We start from the raw sequence: 24,522 nt of genomic DNA on the forward strand, positions 1-24,522 counted from the left end.
CCGTATGGATATTCACACCACAACTCACCTGTATGATGGAGATAAGAGAATTTTATTAGTTTGGAATTAATTTGGAATTAATGGTTTGTCTTAGTGATGAGTCCTCTTTTTTTTCCCCTGGAGGACAGGGAGGTTGTTTGGAATATTTTATGCATTGTAAGGCTGTCTACCCTCTGCTGAATTGAAGAAAAAAAACTTAGAAACCAAGCTGTTGTAAGAGTTCCCTTCTGCCAGAGGCGGGGAACATCCACGTGTGTAGTGCTTTTGATTACATCTGCTGTTTTGCCCATGGCAGTTATCCATAAAAATACCCTTTTCCTATATACATCATTCAAGCCTCCATACATGATGCAGTTGCTTCTTTCCTGTTTTTTTTTTTTTTTTTTCCCCATCAAAGCCAAACAGGGTGGTTTTTTTCCCTTGGTAACATCTCCCTCCTTTTTGGCTCCATGCCTGGCTCTTCCCAAGGTGCTTGGAAAGAAAGGAAAAAAATATTTCCTTTTGTTCTTGACGGATTCATGGGTAGAGGGAGAAAGGGGTAGTTTTCAGTTTGAAACTTAGAACAGTGTGGAAACAGTTTTAAAAATGGTGTTCATGAATCCTTACTGCGTGGCACTGCCCCTTTGGTTGCAGGTGTTTTTTTTCTATTATTCATCTTTGAATGCTCAGCACCCGGAACGTAGTAGGTGTCTGGGACGTATAGAATGAAGAATGTTGAGATGCTAGATCCTATGTAGTCCTTAGGAACAATCACATGTATGCTAAGTACCTATTAATATATATGTAAACTGAACACAACACTTGTGGCTACACTTCTACTTTGAAAGCTTTATTCATGGTGTGCTGTGGCATAAATCAGTCTCAACTTTGCACAACCCCAAAGAAAACTTATGTAGGAGCAGGAAAATCAAACCTGTGCTTTCTTAATTATAACTTTGGTTTGAAAGCAGTTATTGACCTGTAGCATCTTATTGTTTTTCTGTCCAACTATACATCCACAAGTCTAATATAGTCAAGAGGTAAGACAGGAATACAGGCAGAAATATGGTGCCTTTAATGGGAGTGATAAGAATCTGAGTTGGCATGAATCTTTGTGGCTGGGGTCCATTTCCAGCGCCGGATAGAACCAAGCAGCAGCCTGGGGAGGAACACCGTTCAGCAAGATGGCTTAGCCAGTATCATTATGTGCAAAAAGGATACACTTTTACATGTGTTTTATGAAATGAAGAAAATAAAAGGCGAAAAGTGAGGCTGGAGAAAACGAGTACCATCTTACACATTTCTTAAAATGAAAATTCATTCTCTTCTCCCTGCCAGTGCAGACTTGCTGCCTTAAGAGGAAAAGCCTGTTAAAAGAACGTATTTGTGTATGGAACAAGGTCATGCTCTTATTGGCTTTCTGCTGCACGGTATCAATATACCAGCTGAGGAGAATCCATTTGCTTTCACTACAGCCTTTTACTGTGCACAAGGGCTGCAGCACATATATATTCTCTAATGTTGCCAGTGCCAAAGTACAGAGGAACCCAGAAGCAGGGGGTTCAAAATGAGAGAATAGCCAAGTGTTTGTTGTAAGAAAAAAATATGTTACCTGGATACATCATTACACTTGAGCAATCGGTGATGGTGGTGGGAAAGCGTGGGAGCTCTGAGGCTGTTTCACAGACAGATAACTTCCCACATGTTCCCCTAATTCTTTCTCTCCTGCCCCAGTCTGTCCAACCACTGCAGCTTGACTAATATTATTAATCGCCTCCGTGCTGCTCCTCCTCCTATTACTAATATGGTGACACCTCATTTATCCAGCACCATCAGGGATGAGCTGCCCCCCACTCTGTTTTCCAGCTGACTGAACCCCACTTCTCTGAGCACCCAAATTTAGTTTGTTTTCATCATTTTGAATAGCAACCTTTCTAAAATGTGTTAAACACCTGTTTTCATGAATAGCTTCCACGAGCACGATGTGAGCTTATCTCAGTGATTTGGGGGGCATTTTTATATGCACCGCTTATGCTGTGCTATAAAATAGGGTGCTCCTAAGGCCCTTACAGGCCACTGCGCTCCCCAGGACTGCTCATTCTGAGTTAGTGCAAATTACTTTACCTTTTTCACTTTTAACTTCCTTATCTGTAAAAGAGAGATCGCAGTGTCTCCCTTGTTGGCTGATGTGAGAATTAGATGAAATAATGTATGTGATGTTAGCATGGTGTGTGGCACATAGAAAGTGTCCAATAAATGTGAGCTATCCTTATTCTAGGTGAGGAATTACAGCAGTCATAACCACAATGGTGCAATAGGGATGAAATTGGCACATGTGCATAGAACACTTTAAAGACTTTGACGAATATTTTCTCCAACACAAATCTAATACAGTTTACTCATGACCTGGCAGTGCTGCCCTAGCTGATCAGGGGAGGGTATAAATCCATGGAAGCATGAGAGTGGGGCAGCCTCTCTCCCTTCGCCTTCCAGAACCTTGCCCCAAAAACTTGTCCATTATCTTTTGCCAATTCAAGCTGATGTTCCTCAGGAAAGCTTCCTTTCTCTTTTGACCCAACCTGCATTATTAGCATCCTCTCAGCTTCATGTGCTGTTTGTCCTGTGGCAATTTCCATTTGTAGGCTGGCTGCTTTGTCAGGTGTTCTTAGAGGTGAATGTGGGCTTGGACCCATGGGCTTAATCAAGTCAAGGCATCTAAAAGCCCATCCAAACCACCCAGCCTCTTTCTGGACATACTGGTCTGGGATGCATAGAATGAAAGATGAGGACAGACTTGTAATCCACCCATGTGGGAGGGGAGGCAGAGTCTAACATGCACAGGGCTCCATGGGAGTGGAAGAGGAGTGGGCACTACGGCTCCTAGGGACAGCCCATCTCCATCCACATGATGGAGATCACGATGGGCTTTATCCAGCCCTGCATTCACCTGCCATGTGCCTCCTTTGCCCTCTGGGAGGTGTCTGCTCCTTTCACTCAAGGCCCACTCTTCACTCCTGAGCCATTTCCTTAGACTATTGTCCTTGATGCACAATTGGTGGTTGAAGTCGACTCTCTCCAGAAGTGAAGCTCCGTTTCTTAACTTCCAACTAGAATCTGCATTTAGTCATCACTGGATCCTCTTTACATTCCATTCACTCCGACAACAGCCAGGAGCAGAGGTCTGGCTTTGTTTCCAGCAAGCACCCTCCCCACCTGCCCGGGCTCCTCCCACTAACTGCCCTTCTGTTGCTGAGAGATGTCCTTGCTCTGCAGAGCAGAGGTGGTGACACACAGCAGCCCAGGGCAGGAGTCCTCTTGCATGACTCCTCTCCACATCTCTTAGGGATGTGGCCTTCCTGCGTTGCATCACTACTGCTTTGCAATGGGAAAATAACTATGAGAACAACAATTTTAACAATAAGAAAAGGCTTTCTTAGGACTTCCCTGGTGGCGCAGTGGTTAAGAATCCGCCTGCCAATGCAGGGGACACGGGTTCGAGCCCTGGTCCGGGAAGATCCCACATGCGGCTGAGCAACTAAGCCCGTGCGCCACAACTATTGAGCCTGCGCCCTAGAGCCCGTGAGCCACAACTAATGAGCCCACGTGCCACAACTACTGAAGCCCGTGCGCCTAGAGCCCGTGCTCTGCAACAAGTGAAACCACTGCAATGAGAAGCCCGCGCACCACAACGAAGAGTAGCCCCTGCTCGCCGCAACTAGAGAAAGCCCGTGCACAGCAACAAAGACCCAACGCAGCCAAAAATAAATAAATAAATAATAAAATAAATTTATAAAAAAAAGAAAAGGCTTTCTTTCACATACTGTATTACATAATAAATGTGATCCTGAAAAGTATATAATTGAAATGGTATAAACAGAATCATGTTGACAGGGAGTTAGGCCAGTTGTTCACAGCCTCATTCAGATGGCAGAGTACCTGGAGGTCTTGATACTCTTTCCAGCAGAAACCCATGATAAGGAGACATATTCAGCAATATCACATGATCCAGGCACAATTTTACCAGCAGGAGGTATGACTATGCCATATAAGTACAATATAAAATCACAAGCATAAAATCCTCAAAGAAGAGCAGGCTGTCAAATGTGACACAATTAGTTCTTTCTGAGTCTTTAACCATTTTTGGTACATGTTTATTTGCTTTGTTGTCAACTCTCCCTCAAGAGCAGATTAGTAGTACAAACATTAGATGTTTAAGAAAAATATAGGGTAGACAAAATTAAAAGTTAAAATTATATTCACTAGTCTGTTTTTCTATGCATTGGGAATTATGCCATTAATTTTTTTTTCAGTTTTAGTGGCCAAACAGTTCAACTTATAGGCAGTGCTATGTAGCACCTTGATTTGGAAATTTCTCACCGCAAAGAATCTTTTTGTAAACTGAAAATTAATTTTGTAATGCAAACCATAACCTCTGGTTTTTCAGTTTTGTAAATTTGAATGTATGTGTATATATGTATGTGTGTGTGTGTGTATGTATATGTGTGTGTGTATGCTTCTCCCTTAATTCATAACATCAGAGAAGATAGTTACTTATAAAGTAACCACTAACCTCTGAGATATAGTTCAATTTATTTAGTTATAGCAGAATACCAATTTAAGAGACATAATACAATGTATAGTACAATGTGTATCCCAGAAAGCCACTAACTTCTCAAATTAGCATCACCTGGGGTATTTTAGGAAAAAAGCATATTCCCAGGGCAAACATCAGGGCTGCTGAGTCAGAATCTTTGGGGTGAGGTCCAGGAATCTGCACTTTAAGCAATATTTCATGTGATTCTTACATAAACATTTGAGAACTACTGGTATAGTATTTGAGAGGGCAGTCTCTGGAGTCAAACTTTGCCTCTGTCATTTATTTGGCCTGTGGTAATTACTTGAGCCTTGGTTTCCTCTTCTGTTAAATGAAGAATAGTAGGAATATCTACCTCCTAGGATTGCTGTGAGGATGAAATGACATAATGTATTAAATCATTTATGCAGAGTGTTTAGCTCAAAACAAGGACTTAATTAATGTTATTTATGGCCTAGACTGTAATTCTTAGTAATACTGACTTAACCAAGACCTCTTTCAGTTATGCAGACATTTTGGTGCTAACATGTAGCTGCACAATGTGCGCTATACATACACGTACTCTTAGCTGTGTGTCCAGGCTATGGTAAGACGGCCTCTGGAGGAACATTTGATTGGGACATTCTGCATTGGTCCACAGTGGCTAACTGGGTATAAATAGGTTCATGAGAACAGGGCTCTCAGCGGTCTATGATGACTGCATCTAGGTGTTGGTTGAGCTCCCACAGTGGAGGGTCCTACTGACAAGGATTGCAGTGTATTTGTTCTTGTGGTGTTTGATTCTGTAAACAGACAGTTTCAATGAAAGGCAGCAGCAAAGGGAGAAGAGAGTAAAATATTTTGGGTAAGGAGCTGGCAGCTCATGGTGGTAGATGCTAATAATGTCCCTCCCTCCCTTCCTTCTTCCTATCAAATCTCTACATTCCCTCTCCCTTTTAAAAACAAGACATATTTTTTTTTTTTTTACAGCAAAGGATAAACTTTTCCCCTCTTAAAATCTTCCCTAGGTACTTTTCTTAGGTATTCATTGCTTTAACCTTTACATGGATCGGGTACTTATTGGCGTTTAAAATTGAAGTTTGTCCTTGACTCTAAATATTGTTTGTCTTCAAGAACAGGCCAAATGCTTGACACAGCTACCACCTCATCTTGCCCAGTGTGATTTTTACACTTACTTCCCCTCAAAACCACATCATTTTCTGCCACTTCTCTTAAGGCAGTCAAACTGGTAACTATATTTTGATACTATTTACCAACCACCAGATAGATGCCCTGACAAATGATTACTGAAAATAGAAACTAACAATGGGCAAGGATTTTCTTTCAGTTTCAGGCTCTTCAGACCCTTTGCCTCCAAACTTTTTTTTGATTCTGTGCCTCTGTTTATTAAAAAGAATGTTGTAAGCACATGGTGTACATGTATGTGATATATAGACATATATATACACACACTTGTATGTAATTACATTATGCATATCAGTAACATAAGCAAAAATACAAACCAAATGGGATGAAAAATATTAAATAATATTTAAACATAAATTTATTTTATTTTAATGGTTGTGATGATTAATTTTGTATATCAACATGACTGAGACATGGAATGCCCAGATACCTGGTTAAACATTATTTTGGGTGTGTCTGTGAAGGTGTTTCTGGATGAGATAAACATTTGAATTGGGTGGGAGAAATAGGGAGAGGTTGGTTAAATGGTACGAACTTTCAATTATAAGATGAATGTGAGTAGGCTGCATCAAAATTGTTGAGGCTGGAATAGAGCAAAAGGCCAAGTAAAGGAGAATTTGCTCTCTCTGCCTGACTGATTGAGCTAGGACATTGGTCTTCTCCTGCCCTAAGACCGGGAGTTACACCAGCGACTCTCCTGGTTCTCAGGCCTTTAGACTTGGGCTGAAACTTATACACTGGCTTTCCTGGGTCTCTAGCTTGCAGATGGCAGGTCGTGGGACTTCTGAGCTTCTATAATTATATTAGCAAATTCCTTATGATAAAGCAAACAACAAATTCCATATGTATATCTATACATACATCTCCTATTGCTTCTATTTCTCTGGAGAACCTGGTCTAACATTTTAACATAATGTTATGTCATTTTTGCTCTCATTAAAATATCTCAAAATCTGAAAATATCACTGGGGTAAAGTTCATTGGCCTTGAGGAGTCTTATTTGCACCTGGACCTGATATAAATGGTGAGATTCTAGATTTTGAGTTCAGGCTGTGATATGATGAGACTTTGGGGGCACTTAAGAGGGAGTGAGCATATTTTGCATGTAGGAGGGATGACAATTATTAGGAGTCAGAGGGTGGACTATAGTAGCCAGTCTCCAAAGTGGCCCCCATGATCTTTGCCTCCTGGTATTCAAACCTGTTCAGTCCCCTCTTACAGCACATTGGGGTTGGTTTACGAGACCAGTAGAATACGGTGCAAGTGATGGTGAGTGACTTCAGACGCTATGCCATAAGAGATTTTGCCACTTTTTCCTTGCTCTCTGAGATCACTCAGTGTTCGGGGAGTCAGCTGCTAAGTTGTGAGGAGACTCAAACCTAACAGAGAGGTCCATATGGTGAGGAATTGAGACTTCTTCCCAACAGCCAGCACTCAGTAGCCAGCCAAGAGTGAGCCATCGAGGAAGTAGATCCTCCAGCCCCAGTCAAGACTTCAGATGACCGTAGCCCTGGCCAACATCTCATGTAAGACCCTAAGCCAAAATCATCCAGGTAACCTGCCCCCAAATTTCTGAACAAAGGAAACTGTATGAAATGTTAAATTTTTATTACTGTCTCATGTCACTAAGTTTTGGGGTGATTCGTTACACAGCAATAGATAACTAATATAGATTTGAATATTTTTCCAGACTGCTTTCCAGATATGATTAACTTTTCATTGTTTTTGTCTTGTATGTGACTAGCAAATGTTCACACTAGGAGATGGGGAAGTGTTGGTTCTGCCATTTTCATGTTATTAATTTGTGTTTGGGTTATAGGTAATGTCTTCATTCTGAGGTTTCTTTGTAGAACTCTTGTAAGCTGCTTGTCTGTATCGTGGGTGTCACATACAAACTGTGATGTATTACAATACACTGAAAGCAAATGCAAGAGTGAGGACCCAATGTCAACACTGCTGCATTTGGGACACCCCTTCTTCCCTTGCAGTTCCTTCCATCCTGTATGTGACCTCTTATGCTCTGATACTGGACTGAATGAGGGCACCAATGTCAACCTGATATTAAATATTAATAGATTAATTTCTTACTGGCTTTTTTTGGTGATAAAAAACAAAAGTTGTGATACTTTTTTCCACACCCTACAGCTCATCTTGGATTCAATTCACTTTGGGGATCACTGTTTTAGAACAGTGGTTAGCAAAATACTGCCTGTTTTTATAAATGCAGCGTTATTAAACACAGCTACCTGGTTCGTCTATGTCTTATCTTTGGCTGCTTTTGTACTGCAATGGCAGAGTTGTGCAGCTGCAACAGAAATGGTATGATCTTCAAAGCCTAAACTATGTACAGTCTGGCTCTTTACAGAAAAAGGTGGCCACCTTTGGTTTAGAAAATGGATGGAGCTTGAGGGGTACCAGATGTTTAGCATACAATATGCACTCATTTGTTCAGTTAGATGGGGACAATATGAAGTATAAAAGACATCGATGGACTTCTGAGAGAATATATCTCTATGTCTGTCCCTGGCAGTATAATTCTGGCTGAAGCTCAGGGCCTGGCTTTGATTCTCCCAAACAGACTATATCCTAGAACTCAGTTACAATTTGAACTTTAAGGGGACCAGTGGTGCTCTGGCAATGCAAATGACCAGGTGTATCTACCATGGTATCTTATCTACTGTGTTTGACAGGAAACATCACTGGCCTTTCTTTCTACCTAGGTCTATCCTAAATGACATCAGAGGCTTTTGCTTCTTCCTTGTCTCAGAGCCTTTTTGTCCTTAGGTTACTCTTTTCTCAGATCTTGGTGTGGTTGGTGCCTTCTTGTCCAAACTCAGGTTAAATGCCACCTCTTTACAAAGGCCTTCTCTGAACACCCCATCTTAAGTGGCCCCACTGACACTCCCCATTACTCCCTATGTTATTGTTCTGTACTAACTTTTTCATTATACTTATCAAAATATCTGAAATTATTATATTTATGCCTAATTATTGTCTTCCAGACAGCAAACTATGAGATTGCAAGAACCAGAAGAGGAAGAACCTTGTCTGTCTTATTCATAATAGTGTCTCCAGGCCTTAGAACAGTGCCTGACCCAAAGTCTGACTACCTGAAGATGAACAGAAGGGATGCCTGATGTTTGGTTCTGGATGTAGAATAGGTATTGTATCATGGCTCTTAAATCATGCAATTGGCTTGTTAAAGGTTCAGGTCTGAATAAAACATGTTGCTTTTTTCCCTTGCTCTGGATTCAGTAGCAGTATCAATTAGACCAGTATTTAATCAATCCAATGATTTTTTAAAGAAAATTATAATGACAGTATACTTTTTATTTCCAGAATTCCTATTTAGTTTATGTTTTAATGCTACCTCTTCCTTCCCTTCTCCCACAATCCCCTTTTCTGTTCTTTCATTATAGCTTATAATTTTTTATATCTTTGGTAGAAATATTTGTTCTTTATTCTCTCAGATTCTGCAGTCTACATCTCTTGGAAAAAAAATTTTCCATTTGTTGCCTCTGCTCACGATTCCATGGTGACTCGTTTCCCCACGTTGTCTGCCATCTTTGAGTGTGAGCTCATTTCTGGGGTGACACAGGTGCCTGACTGTGCTCTCATCTAGACAGTCTTGTTATCCACTGCCCTGCTGGGGCCCAAAGGGTTTCAGTGGTTATGTACCATGTTTTCATAAAAACTTTTAAATTGTGGTAAGATACACATAACATAAAATTTACCATCCTAACCATTTTTTAAGTGTATCGTTCAGTAGTGTTAGGTATATTCACAGTACTGTGCAAGTAATATCCAGAACTTTTTCATCTTGCAAAACTAAAATTCTATGCTCATTAAACAATGACTCCCCACATCCTTCTCCCCTCATCCTCCATCCCCCCACTTTCTACTTTCTGTCTTTATGAGTTTGACTACTCTAGGTACCTCAGGTAAGTGGAATCATACAGTATATGTCTTTTTGTGATTGGCTTATTTCACTTAGTATAATGTCCTCCAGTTTCATCTCTGTTATAGCATATGGAAAAATTTCCTTCCTTTTTGAGGTGGACTAATATTCTTTGTATGTACATACCACATTTTGTTTATCCGTCCATCTGCTGATGGACATTTGGATTGCTTCCACATTTTGGCTATTGTGGATAATGCTGCCATGAGCATGGGCATACAATTATCTCTTCAAGACCCTGTTTACAATTCTTTAGGATAAATACCAAGAAATGGAATTGCTGTACTAGTGATTGTATGAATTTCTCAGCTGGGATTCTCTCACCATGAAAACAGTGCAGATTCGCATAGAAGGTACCTCATTCCAACTTGCTAAGGGTACCTTTTCCCAGTGACTGCCCTAAGCTGATGGCAATCTTCTTTGCTGAATCCCTAAACCGATGCGCTGAGTTTGTAAATTCACTGTCACAGTTCAGGCAAAGCCTCACCACCCCCAGTTTTATACAGGAGCTTAGCTTCTCCTCCCTGCCTTGCCTGGGCCCAAGGTTTTGTCTCCTGTCCCAATTCAGGCACTAAAACGGGAGTCCCCAGCCTACGAGGCTGTATCTGTATACGATACTCCTGTCATGTGTTTGGCTTCAGCTCCCACTCCCTCCTTTTTCTTTGAGTTGTTCTTCATATCTGACATCTGGGGATTTCCTTTTCTTGGTTTTGAGTTTGGCTATGTATTAGAAAAATAGTTTATCCAGCGTTTTCATGTGTTTGGAGTGTGTGTGTGTTCTTTCAGGTCAGTTTGGCCTGCGGTGCCAAGAGAGATTTATTTATTCATTCAGTATTTTTTGAGCATTCATGGTCTGCACAATGATAAGACCAAAATGACTAAATAGTAAATCTTCTGAACTCCTGCAACTAGGGGAAGGCATTTAATCAAAATATACATTATGCAAGATATAGATGTTGCTGTTCAGCTAGGGCAATGGGCTCCATTTTTAGCTTGGACCCCAAATGACAAGGTTCTCTTTCTGCCAAAGCTGGAGAATCAGCTTCTCCTAAGGCTGCACTGTTGTGGAGCAGCTAGGGCCAGAGCACAGAGACGGTAGAACAGAACTCTGAGCACTGAGGTTTCAGAGCAGGCCCAGAGCACCACAAACTGGACAGGAGAGAAGCCATTTTCCATCATTAAGTAATAACAGACAGGCATTTGTGATGTGTATTGAAGGATAGCGCAGGCTGTGGAGAGGCGGCATTGTTAATCAGTATTTAAATACACATGTAGGGCTTCCCTGGTGGCGCAGTGGTTAAGAATCCCCCTGCCAATGCAGGGGACACGGGTTCGAGCTTTGGTCCGGGAAGATCCCACATGCCGCGGAGCAAGTAAGCTGGTGCGCCACAACTACTGAAGCCTGCGCACCTAGAGCCCGTGCTCTGCAACAAGAGAAGCCACCGCAATGAGAAGCCTGCGCCCTGCAACGAAGAGTAGCCCCCGCTCACTGCAACTAGAGAAAGCTCACGTGCAGCAACAGAGACCCAACACAGCCAAAAATAATAAATAAATAAAACAAATAAATTAAAAAAAATACATGTGTAATAAGCTAACCTGCAATGACTAAGAATTTTTTGCAAATAGGAATAAGGGCAATGAGACAAGGAAGAGTCTACCCCTGAACAACTTGACATGGAAAGGAACTGCACTGGATACACAGCAGAGGATTAGCAGAATTTGGAAAAAAATACGAGGAAAAGGGAAATGTGGACCAGGAGAGATCCTTTTATTACTGTCATTGTTATTATTATTATTAATATTACCTATGTTGGTTAAAGGTTTTCAACAATCCTTTATTGAGGAGTGATTAGAAGTTTATACTAGAGCATCATTATAAAGCATTTCTACTTTATTGTATATAATGTTGCCTAAATTAGCCGAATAGTAAAATACGCATGATACTCATTTTATTTTCACTTTACCCACAATTTACATTTCTGTGCTGTATATACAGGCATACCTTGTTTTGTCATGTTTTGCTTTACTGTGTTTCACAGATTCTGTGTTTTTTACAAATTGAAGGTTTGTGGCAACCCTGCATTGTTAGATGATGGTTAGCATTTTTTTTTTTTTTTTTAGCAATAAAGTATTTTTTTTTAAATTTATTTATTTATTTATTTTGGCAGTGTTGGGTCTTCGTTTCTGTGCGAGGGCTTTCTCTAGTTGCGTCAAGCGGGGGCCACTCTTCATGGGCCACTCTTCATCGCGGTGCGCGGGCCTCTCTCACTATCGCGGCCTCTCTTGTTGGGAGCACAGGCTCCAGACGCGCAGGCTCAGTAGCTGTGGCTCGCGGGCCTAGTTGCTCCGCGGCATGTGGGATCTTCCCAGACCAGGGCTCGAACCCGTGTCCCCTGCATTGGCAGGCAGATTCTTAACCACTGCGCCACCAGGGAAGCCCGCAATAAAGTATTTTTAATTAAGGTAGGCACATTATTTTTTTTTGGACATAATGATATTGCACACTTTATAGACTACAGTGTAGTATAAACATTATTATATACACCGGGAAACCAAAAAATTCATGTGATTGCTTTATTGTGATATTTGCTTTGTTGCTGTAGTCTGTAACTGCACCTGTAATATCTCCAAGGTATGCTGGTAATGTTCTGAATTAAAGAGCACTTTTAGGCATTGTAGTAGGTAGACACTTGAACTAAGAGGGTCTATCCAACTTCGAAGGCTAAGTTCTGATGCTCGGAGTGTACAAAACCAGGAAAGAAGCCATTTCACAGAACATTGTTCACCAAGCTTGCTTCTGTCTAATTACTACTAATTAGTATATATAAGAATAATTCACACAACCCCATGAGTTAGATATCATCATTATCTCCCCTTTTCTTTAGATGAGAGATTAAATAATTAGAAAGAGTAAATAATTTGCCCAAGATTATACCAGTAAGTGGAGGAGTTTATTTGGTCATGGAAGAATGAGTGGGATGTTTTTTCCCTAAGATATTTTATCATCAATGGGTGTGGAATTTTTTCAAAAGATTTTTCTGCATTGATTGATATGATCATGTGTCTTTTCTTCCTTAGTTTAATATGGTGGATTACACTGATTGTGTTAGTTCTCATTTAAATGTTTAGTACAATTCTCCAATGAAACCATCTGGGCCTAGAGATTTCTTTTTTGGGAATTAAATAATTATGAATTCAATTTTCTGAATAGTTATACAGCTATTCAAATTATCATTTAATTTTGGGTGAATTCTGATAGTGTGTTTTTTTTTGAGGAAGTGGTCCATTTCATTTAAGTTTTTAAGTTTATGAATATAGAGTTGTATTCCTTTGTTATCTTTATTGAGGTTTTCTATTTTTTCATTTGTTTCAAGCATGATTATAATTGCTTGTTGAAGCACTTCTGTCACAACTGCTTTAAAATCGTTGTCAGGGGGCTTCCCTGGTGGCGCAGTGGTTGTGAGTCTGCCTGCCAATGCAGGGGACACGGGTTCGAGCCCTGGTCTGGTTAGATCCCACATGCCGCGGAGCGACTGGGCCCGTGAGCCACAGCTACTGAGCCTGCGCGTCTGGAGCCTGTGCTCCGCAACAAGAGAGCCCGCGATAGTGAGAGGCCCGCGCACCGCGATGAGGAGTGGCCCCGGCTTGCCGCAACTGGAGAAAGCCCTCGTATAGAAACGAAGACCCAACACAGCCAAAAAAATAAATAAATAAATAAAATCGTTGACAGATAATTCAACATCTCTTATCATCTTGCTGTTGGCATCTACTGATTGTCTTTCTTCATTTAGTTTGAGATCATCCTGATTTTTGGGGATGATGGGTTATTTCCAATTGAAAGCTGGGCATATTCATATTATGCTATGAGACTCTGGATCTTTTTTAAACCTTCTGCGTTTGCTGGCTTTCTTTGTCACTGCTGTGGCAAGGGAAGTGGAGGCACGGCCACAATGTTGCTGGGCAGAGGTGGGAGTTCTGGCTCCCCACATGATCTACACTGACACCACTCCATGGGCGATGGGGCGGGTGGGTCTGACTATCAGCTGGTGGGGATGCATGTCCTGGCTCCTTATTTGGTCTCTGATTGCTCCCTGATGGGAATGCTGGGTTCCTCCTTACAGCCTCATGAGGGTGGAGGTGTAGGCTCCCATTCAACCTCTGCTGGTGTAAATGGGGCTACAGTTTTATCTGTGGTGTTTGGCTGGAGTGGAGAGGTCACTGTCCAAATGTTTTCTGTCTTGTTAAGCTGCCTCCTTCTTGGTCCTTTGGTTAGAGAGGGCAGGCTTTTGTTGGGACTTTTTTGGTCAGCATCTGTTGGCATTTCAGGGTTGCCAGCTTCTCCAGTTCCAGGTCTGTGACATATAAGACAAAACGAAAACCCAGGGAACTCACCACTGTCTGGACCCTCAAGTCCCAAGGTCCCTAGTCAGTCTGGCTCCTTCCCTCTACTTTTCAGAGTCTTTGATTTTGATTTATATATGTATATATGATACGTAAATTTAACGTTTACATAAGTTAACAAATAATATATAAGGAATACATTAATAATAAATATATATTTACTAACGTTATATATATATATTGCCATTCAGACTTTTCAGTTGTAATTAGCAGGAGAAATAGGAAAAGTACATCTACTCCTTCCTGGTGGATAATAAAATTTTTTAAAGATTAAACTGGGTGTGTTATTTTTCTCTGATTATTAAAATACTATATGCTTATTAAATTCCTGATGATACAGAAGGGCTGAAGTTGAAAGTAATAATTGGACTGTGTAAGATTGTGAAGTATGGTGAAGGAAGAAAACACAGTACAGGGTAGGGATATGAGACTAGCAAAGGTTCTTTTCATTTCACTACAACTTTAGACACTTTCTGTCCACACTTTTCCCTGTAACTAAATTTTTCAATTTTAAAAAGAAAGATGAATATAGACGGACTTAAAGGAAATTTAAGAAAACCTGGGACATGTAGAATTGGATTTACAAAGTAAATAAATCAGGATGTGACTGGGTTTTACTCTGAATCACACAAAACTTCACAGGAACTCATGTGTTATATAAGGTCAACTTGGAATATTTTCACTTGGTAACCACGTTGGGATTCTTGGCATAAATATAATTCATGTAAACAAGTACAGTAAACCTTTGTTTAGAAAGTGCTTGGCTATCGTAGATTATATTACACTTGACTGTTGATCAAATCACTTCCCGTACATACTCCCTGATGTATGACTTGAATAAAACAACCCATGAAGCAAATATTATTCTTGCATTCTGACACCAGTGTCATAATAGGGTTCTACTGAATTATTAGTACAAAAAAAAAAAAACCACTTTCAATGAGATGTCTGGCCCTGGATGCAAACTGCAGTGAGGCACTGATATTTTCACATTAGCATCATCACACTGAGTGTTACTGTAATGGCATTCTCATGTCACACAACATTGGGGCCAAAATGAGTTTTTCCTAAAAGAGGCCTCCTTCACGAGGTAGCCCCAGCCATTTCACACCATCTCTCTCATGCTTCTGTTTCAGCAGACATTTCCCTATCTTGTTTTATCTCCCTGCAAGAAATAACTACAACCCACAACATGAATTACAATTTTAACTATATTGTAAAGTGGTTATTTAAAAACCAGAATATATGTTTTTGATGGGCAAGTTTAAAGTGGGGAAAAGCAGACAGCCCAGTCATCAAAGTACAAAAATCTATACTAATCTTAAAAGCAAAACAGAGCACAGGATTTCTTGTCTATTTTTCTACAAAAGATGCCACTGTACTTCCGTTCCTGGCCATGTCAGCAGTGATATCCCCCGCCCGCACTCCCCCTACCATTTTTTTCCCAAGCATTGATTGTTGACTTCCCCTGACACCCCATCACAACCCATTAGTACTGAAAACTGACAAGCCCAGCTGCAACAGCAAAAAGCAAGTTTGAAAGGAAATATCTAAAGCACAAGCTAAGCTCAGCTATTAGGACCCACACCAGCCCCAGATGCAACAACTCCCTCTCCTCACCCCAATCGCACCTTTGTGAAGGTCAGCCAAATCAGCAGATTTTCTTTAATCCAGACTCCAAGGTCTGGAGGAAATGAGGAGTATCGCTTTATTTTTACTTTCATTTTCAAAGGAATTTGGGTTGAGAAATATGAAAAGAGAGTTGGCTCAAGCGCTTTTGCTGATAATGCCAATACACCTCACGTCTCTTTTCAGACCCAAGCATTTCAGATGTTAGTGGCTCAGCAGTCCTGGGCTCCTGAAGGCCACACTTGAAACCCTGGCAGCCTAATTTATGAGTTTTTCTTCTTCTTCTTCTTTTTTTTTTTTTTAACTTGGCAGAGTTATATGGTGTCTGTGTCCCCAGAGTTACAGTAATGGCAATAGGAAGCATTCCTTGTGATTGTAGAGTTGATTGCCCAGGGGAAAAAAGTGACAACTCCAGACTTCCCACAGACCTTGTGTTTGCCGAGATAGAAGTTCAAGCAAGGGCGGCCAACTTGTCAAAATCTTAAAAGAGCCAAGACACAAGCTGAATCTAACTTTAGTTAAAAGGCTAGATCCAAGTTTTGTACTGTCAAAGCCCAGGAGATGGGGGTAACTGAACAAACAGTGGCCATCACCCATCTCGGTGGAAAATCGAGCAGCAGATGGTCACTGAGTCAAGAACAGCTAAGAATAAAGAGCCAAATAAGAACCGCGCACTGAGCTGTGCACCCCCTGAGGCGGGTGGCGAGCACGCAGTGACCAAGTCTGGGCCAGCAATGGTCACACAGCTATTACGATCTGCCCCAAAACGGGAATCTGAAAGCACATTATTTAGCACCATTCTCGCCGGGTGTGGACGGCTTTAGGGGGGAAAACAAGAACAAGTTCCCTAAGGGAGTTTTATGGTCTCCACTACCATCAAGCCTGGCGAGCTCGGGGCTGATCCACTTCCCCCGCCACCTCTGATCATGTTTTGTGTCTGACCAGGCTGCCGAGGTGTTCCTGGCCAGTCCAGACTCCTGCGAGAGGCCTGGGAAAACTGGAGCGGCCCGCCCTGAGGTCGTGTGGTCCACACAGACCTGCCTGCCCGCCGCCCCGACGGCGGTGGCCCATGCACGCTCCCTGGATTTTCCCCACCAGCCCTCCTCACTCTCTCCTCACCTGCTCTGGCCGAAATCCCAGGGCTTCCAGGCCTTGGGGCCTCGTTTACTCAGCTTGCCCAACCTTTTGCTTCCTCCGACAGGCGGACACTAAGCGCATCAGAAGAAGCCGTTTAGGGAGGACCGCGCGAGCTCCCGACGCCAGGCCTGACCTGGACGCGGGGCGCTGCCTGGCGCCTGGTTCAGCTCCAACGCGCGGAACCCGGAAGCTGCAGCTTCGCCTCGGCCTTCAGCTCTGAACCAGTCCTTTCGTGGGCGGGAGGCTCTGAGAAGACCTGGCCTGGCTCTGTCCTTGGTTCTCTAACTACAGCCTTGTGCCTGATAACGAACAGTCGCTGGCTGCCTCGGCGCCCAGGTTCTCGTCCGACACCAGCACCTGGGGCCTCTCAGCCCCCTCTGCCTAGTTTCGCGCCACGCAGCGGAGCTCCGTCTCCACCTGCGCTGTCTCCTTCCGCTTGGTCGTCTTCTCGCGCCGTCTCCTTCCGCGCGGCATTGCGTCTCCAGCCGCACGACGTCTCCAGCCGCGTGACGTCTCCAGCCGCGCGACGTTGCCGCCGCCCGACATCGCCTTCCTGCGTTGTCTCCTTCCTCCCCACCTGCAGGTGTACTTGAACTCCCTGGGATAACCTCTTCTTGCCTAAGGTAAACCTTTGGGTAGACTGGGGTCCAGAGCTTTGGCGGAAAGCAAGTACGTAGCTTTGACTAAAGACGCTTGCCAGTTTGGGACCATCTTTGGGCGCTTGGCCCCGTGTGCCAGCTCTTCACTTAACCACGCATGACTTTGGTTTGAGGTACTGACCCCAGCCCTTTGCCCCTCCACAGGATGACCTTGTTCTGGCATATCCGGGGTGCTCTTGCATTCAGTTTTTCTAAAAGTAACACTGTGTATTACTTGGCTGAACCACACCTGCCCTGCAGTGTCTTGAGTGTCTGGTCTCCCTCCCCAGCAGGGGGGAGTAGGAAGAGGGGGGGTCTTATCTGTGGTAGCAGTTTGAGACTAGAGGGCAATACCAGGATCATATGCAGGGAGAAGTCTGAGGTAGAGCGAGAGTGGCAGGTACTAAATGGGCCACGAAAACAAGCAGACCCTGACTGTGCATAGGGAACTGGGGCATATCCGCAAAGAATGCTCAGAGAACCACACAAGATGGGTGTGAGAAGCAACCAGAAAAGAATTTGTGCCGGGTGTGTGGTGGTCTGATTGAAATCCAGAGATGGGGTGTCAGAGCCTCTGACAGTTATTTTACATACTCTAGCCCTTGTTTTTGTGAGTGAGGCAGGTCTATTTAAAGCTGCTATGATATGACAGGTATTGGCTCATCATCAATAAATATTTATTAAGTACCTCTGCCTGTAAGCCTCTGAGTCCTTACAAGGTTGGAGAGCTGAGGTTCAGGGAGGAGTCCTAGAGTGGAGATGGGGGATGGGGGATGGTGCCCATAGAGATGGTGAATTTTCAGGGCCCTCTGATGAAAACTTCCATGTTCTTGTTTCAGAAAAGTATGTCCCAATGATGAAAAAATAGGGGGACAACAGTGATCACATGCTTACTGGGTGTTAGGCAATGAGCCTCTCTGTCATATGTGTGTATATATATATGTATCTAAATACATATTGTATGTAAAACAGATAGTATTATACAATACGTAATATTGTATATTATATAATAAATGTAACGTATAATATATGTAATATTAGTCTTGACAAAATCACATGAAGCAAGTATTATTATTAATCCCTTCTTGTTGGTGAGGCAAGTTAGGTTCCAAGATTTAACTTTTGTACATTTCACACCTAGTTCCTTCCCAGACCCCATAATGATTCCTCCCTATTTAAGAAACATCTAAGCTAAGTTTTACAAACAAAAATGCAAACTACAAATGATTAAGACGGTCTTGAGATAGACAGACATCCTGCTCTTCCACTTAATCAGGTCTGAGATATACAAGACTATCTTGATGGAGAATTTGTAATTTATACTGAAGACATGAGGAAACACCTGAAGAAACTATTATTATTTAAGCTTTTTTCAAAAAAGATGGAAGGAATAACTCTAGTTTCCTTGGGTTGATTCTTTAGTGAAATAGTTTGGTAATGATCAAGGGATGCATTTAGAATAGTGGTTGAAATATCATATCAAAATTTTTTTTAAAAATTAATTAATTAATTAATTAATTTATGGCTGCATTGGGTCTTCGCTGCTGTGCGCGGGCTTCTCATTGCGGTGGCCTCTCCCGTTGCGGAGCATGGGCTCCAGGCACGTGGGCTTCAGTAGCTGTGGCTCGAAGGCTCCAGCACTCAGGCTCAGCAGTTGTGGCGCACGGGCCTAGCCGCTCCGCGGCATGTGGGATCCTCCCGGACCAGGGCTCGAACCTGCGTCCCCTGCATTGGCAGGCGGACCCCCAACCACTACGCCACCAGGGAAGCCCCTCAGATCAAATTTTTGTCTTCACTCTTTGGTGTAATTCTTCCAGGTCTTTATTGAGGAAGAAAAAGTTATATGTTAAGAAATGAGCCCATAGTATGAATGTTTATGTATTTTGGTGTGTACAAAAGCAGAAAGGAGCAGACTAGAAGAGGAAAGAAGGGATTTAAAAATTATTTCAAATAATAAACCAACAAAACCTGGTACAGCATTTTCCCTAACTCTGAATTAATATAAGACCTTCCCTTAGATGTGGCAAATGGGAGGCAAGTTATGATTAGCAGACTTGGGTGGGGGACCACATAGCAGGGTTTCTCTGCCTACCAGGGGGAGTGTCATAGACTTCTAAAAAACTGTTATAATTGAAGGTGTTTTAACTTAAAGTATTCTTCTAGGTACTTAGTAGACTCATGTGTGAGTCCTCATAAGCCTTCTTAAGAAAATATGAGAGAAACAGGCTGCCTTGAAATTTGGAAATGCTGCAGAGGTTGACTGGTACCATCATGTAGAAATATGTCATCTGAAGAGCCAGTGTCAGGATCATATGCAGAGACAATGATGCCTAATTATTTGTGATAAGCGTAGGACCAAATCCAGAAATGTACAGCTCTGGTCTGAGCACGCAGAACATTATTATTATGTCCTGTCTCTGCCTAGCAGCCTACCTCAAACCTAAGTAAGTCACCGTAGAAGTCACATCTTAGCAAAGACCCTGGTTCTGCAGCCGTTTGCCGCAGGCTGAGTTTGGCTCCCCACCTGGAGCTGGGCACTCGGGTCCTGTTTTTCCTGTGAGGTCACAGTCCCCTGTGCGGTGCCAGGTGATTTTTCATTATGCAGTAAAACACTTCCCAGCAGGCTGTTTTCATTACAGCGACAGGAGAGTCTCTTGATTTGTTTTCATCATATCATGCACCATGGACCTTGAAGGGACTCAGCTGCCTCATGGTCACTCTAAAGCTCTTTTGTGATCACGAGCCTTGGCCCTACCTCCAGTTGCCCTCCTGTGACCCTAGACCCCGCTCGTCAGCTCCACACCATCCCCGCCACGTTTCCTCCTGAGTGTCACTGTGTCCAGCCTCCTGGCTATCATGCTTTGCCATTGTAATAATAATGAGAGCTACATCTGTTGAGTACCGACCCTATGTGGGATGGACATTGGGCAAGTTGCTAGTAAATCCTGGAAGTAAAACTATGAGGCGATGAGGGCAGAGGGTCTAGTGCTGTGTGCAAGGACATCCCAGTGTGTGGCAGAGCCAGGATTTGGACCCAGGGTCTCCCAAGCCCCACACATAACTTAAATCACCCTCTACTGTCTTTCCATACATAAGGCCTTTCTTGTTCCTCTCCTCAGAAGAGTACCCCATTTTCTCAATGCTGCTCAAAATCTACCTGCAGTCAGACTTATTTCCCCCAATAAACTCCCTGAATACTTCAGCATTTCAGTTTCCATAAACACTGTTTAACGCCTATTGCTTTCTCAATGAGAGTATGCAGTGGTGACTTTTAAATCAACCACATAGTATTTGTCTTTAGCTCATTATAAGACTTGTTAAGTTTTTTGTGGTTTATGAGACAAAATGGTGGCTGGTAAAATTCTCAAATGGGCATATCAACTGCAATTAAAAAAAATTTATTTATTTTTGGCTATGTTGGGTCTTCGTTGCTGCACGCAGGCTTTCTCTAGTTGCGGCGAGTGGGGACTGCTCTTCGTTGCGGTGCACAGGCTTCTCATTGTGGTGGCTTCTCTCGTTGTGGAGCACGGGCTCTAGGTGCGTGGGCTTCAGTAGTTGTGGCACGCGGGCTTAGTTGTTCCGCGGCATGTGGGATCTTCCCGGAACAGGACTCGAACCCGTGTCCCCTGAATTGGCAGGTGGATTCTTAACCACTGTGCCACCAGGGAAGTCCCAACTGCAATTTTTAATGGATTTCAAAACAAGTTTGTCCATGACCAGAGGTTATGGAAATATATAATTATATTGAAGTTTACAGATCAAAAATCATCTCCACCTGTGGTTAATTATACATACAAATTATAAGTGTATAAATATACACTTAATATAAGTATGTATATTTATACCTATATAGACATATAGATAAGTCCATATATATATATGTGTATAAAATTTGGTCACTTGTGTTTATATGCAAGTCTTCTTTCCACTCCTACACCCATGATTGTAAATTACGTAAAGACTAAGTCAATTGTAATTTGTACCTGAAATACAATGAAGACAACATTTCAACTTGTGCAAGAGAGATATCCATTATCTCTTTTTAAAAATATATTAAAAAATTTATGTTTTTAAAGTATAGTTGATTTACAATGTTGTGTTAATTTCTGCTGTACAGCAAAGTGACTCAGTTATACATATATACATCTTTCTCATATTCTTTTCCATTATGGTTTATCACAGGGTATTGAATATAGTTCCCTGTGCTATACAATAGGACCTTGTTGTTTATCCATTCTATATTATATATAATTCTACATTATATATAATAGTTTGCATCTGCTAATCCCAAACTCCCAATTCTCCATTATGTCTTTTGAGGCTGGTTTATACACTAAAATCAGGTATTTTGATTTGATTTGTGAAATAACTGTTTTTGCAAAGTTGTAAGTAAATACAATCTTATTTAAAATGCACTGGAAGGAAAGACAAATGGCTAATTAACATATGAAAAATGTTCAAATTTATGAGTATCAAAGAAATGTAAATTAAAAGAACACTGAGACTTTTTTATCTTTCAAATTGGCAAGATTAAAACAGTTTTACACTCAGAGTCTGAGAGGATGAACATGTGTTGGGAAAGCGCTTTGGCAATATGTATATATATTTTAAAAATGTTCATATCTTTTGTCTCAGTAATCCTATTTCTAGGACTCTTTCCTAAGGAAATATTGAAATATTTATGATGCAACATTATGTATAGTAAGTTCAAATTAAAAACAACAAAATATCCATAATAAGGGAGTAGGGAAATTATGGTAGATCTCTATGTTATATATGATATATAAACATCTATAATAGAATATTATTTACATATTTTATGTATTTAATAAACATTATATGTGGTTTATTATTTTTTTATTGAGGTATGATTGACATATAACATTATATTAATTTCAGGTGTACAACATAATAATTCAATATTTGTATACACTACAAAATGATCACCACAATAAGTCTAGTTACCATCCATCACCCTACAAAGTTACAAAAAATTATTTTTTTCTTGTGTTGAAAACTTTTAAGATTTACTCTTTGGGAAACTTTCAAGGATGCACTACAATATTATTGACTCTAGTCACCATGCTCAATATTACATCCCCATGACTTATTTATTTTAAAACTGGAAGTTTGTACCTATCAACTCCCTTCACCCATTTTGCCCAGCTCTCTGGCAGCCACCATTCTTTTTTCGGTATCTATGAGTTTTGTTTTGTTTTAAACATATTATATATTTTATAAACATGTTATATATATATATATGAAAATATCCATAATATATTAAATAGAAAAAGGCAAGATATAACCCTGTGTATTACATTAGTCCCACAATCTTATAAAACAATATGTTCACAAATATGCACAGAAAAAATATTGGAGGGAAATGTATCAAAATGTTAACAGTGGTGGTAGGTTAATGTTCATTTTTACTTTTATATTTTTTGCATTTCCAAATATTTACAAGAGTAAGCCTATTTGTAAGAATCTCTTACAACAATACAACAATTAAAAAATGCACTGGGATGGACTTTAGGCAAGGTGGCAAAGTGAGTAGATGTGGAAATTTCTTTTCCACGTGTACAGAAATTATGGATGACTTATAAACAAAAGTTAGAACTGCATAGCTGAGCTAAAGGAAAGGAGGAAAACCTCCCAGGACCCGGAGGGAGCAGCGTCTGGAAGCAGTGAGGTTGGCTGAGGCTGGAGACCTGTGGGAGGTGGGGATGAAGGAAGTGAATTTGGGATCAAGGATTTAAAAGTAAGAGGGGAATAGAGATGGGTGAGTGGTGAGTCTTGCTTGAGCCTCCTGTCATGAAACCAGTGCTGGCAGTGTGCTTCCATGCCTGTGACTGGAAGCTGAGAACATTCCAACCAACCCATCTGGAGTTTTAGCAGGTAATAAGCTGCTCACCTGCAGCAGAGGGCAGAAGCAAGGTACCTGCATGACTGGGAGGTGGACCAAGTTCTATCCTGGCGTGGCGTCAGGAACAAGGAACACCCAGCTAGGGGAGGCTGTACTTCTGAGCTGCAGCTCTCCTAGGAGCTAGGCTGAGGCATCCTACCACCACAGGGAGGGGGAAAGCCTCCTCTACCAGTTTGGAATAATTTTAGCAGCAAGTAATTGTACCCTAAACCATATAGACATTTATTATCTTTCTTAATAATGAGAACTGGAGTCAGGCTGTCTCAGGATGGTCTAGCAGCTCAACGATGCCATCAAGGATCCAAGGTCTGTCTTTCTTCTTTCTACTGGGTTTGCGGTGTTTTGCTTTACGGTTGTAAGATGGCTGCTGCAGCTCCAGATATCACAGTTCGTGCCTTCCCAGAAGCGCCCGAGCAGAATTTCCATTATATCTTTTTAGGCAGAACTGGGTCACATGGCTTGCCTTGGCTCAAGGGGAGACTGGGACATTGAATGTCTGGTAAAGGGAAAGAAGTATTCACAACTGACTTAGACCAATTAGATCTATTGGCTGGACACATTGCCACTCAAGATAAAATTGGGTTTTATTAGCAGAGAAGGGGAGAGGGAGTGGCTGTTAGGTAGGCAACTCCCATGCAGTATGAATTGTCAAACAAAATTGGAGGGACTCATACCTGAGAAACTAAATAATAGAGGAATCTGAAAATTACTGTAAAATCAATACATTTACAGTTGTTTAGTAAAATGAAACAACTACAAAACATGAACTAAGTAGGCAACTACATTAAGAATAGATGAATGTAAATAAAAATGAGTCAGAAATCTTGGAAATGGAAAATATAGTCATTGAAATAAAAAAAAAGCAACCCCTATAAATGAGATATTGAACTTGACATAGTTGAAGGAAGTGAGATGGAAGGCAGAACTTTGCAAGTCACCTGGGATGCAGGAAATTTAAGAGGGCCATGGAGGGTAAGTTGGGAAATTGTAAGTAGTTACTAGTAGGTATTCTTGAAAGAGTATAGCAAAAATGGGAGAGAAGCAATATTTGAAAAAGGTAATGGATAAGACTTTTCTA

This window comes from Balaenoptera acutorostrata, chromosome 14 (genome assembly GCF_949987535.1).
Source record: "Balaenoptera acutorostrata chromosome 14, mBalAcu1.1, whole genome shotgun sequence".
NCBI lineage: Eukaryota > Metazoa > Chordata > Mammalia > Artiodactyla > Balaenopteridae > Balaenoptera > Balaenoptera acutorostrata.